This window comes from Halyomorpha halys, unplaced genomic scaffold (genome assembly GCF_000696795.3).
Source record: "Halyomorpha halys isolate HHAL.00 unplaced genomic scaffold, Hhal_1.1 Scaffold516.1, whole genome shotgun sequence".
In the NCBI taxonomy this organism is placed as follows: Eukaryota; Metazoa; Arthropoda; class Insecta; order Hemiptera; family Pentatomidae; genus Halyomorpha; species Halyomorpha halys.
The window spans coordinates 573956-574329 of record NW_027115901.1 but is presented as its reverse complement, the minus strand read 5'-3'; positions in this window follow the sequence as shown (position 1 = coordinate 574329).

Below are 374 nucleotides of genomic sequence, written 5' to 3'. Positions count from 1 at the left end.
ATTTTAAATTGATTATAGTGAATTAATGGATGTGATTGTTAATTAAGTTTAGTGTTATTCCTTTTTGAATCCATGTTATTGTTATTATATAGTATATTTGTTAGCTGAGTTTTCTAAAACTAATAATTTGAGAGTAGCAACATTGTATTTTATGGTGGTCAGTCTTACATTTTAGTTGTAACGTAGTCTAAAATTGTAAGTTAAACTAAGTTACACACAAGTGTAAGTTAAAAATAAAGATTAATTCCTTATACATTATGTTTATAGTCCACTGATCCTATCAAAGAATTATAGTATGCTTCCTAAACTAAAACTTTGAACTTTAAGCTTTGCATTAATTACACCTTATCTTTGGGACAAATATATATATATAT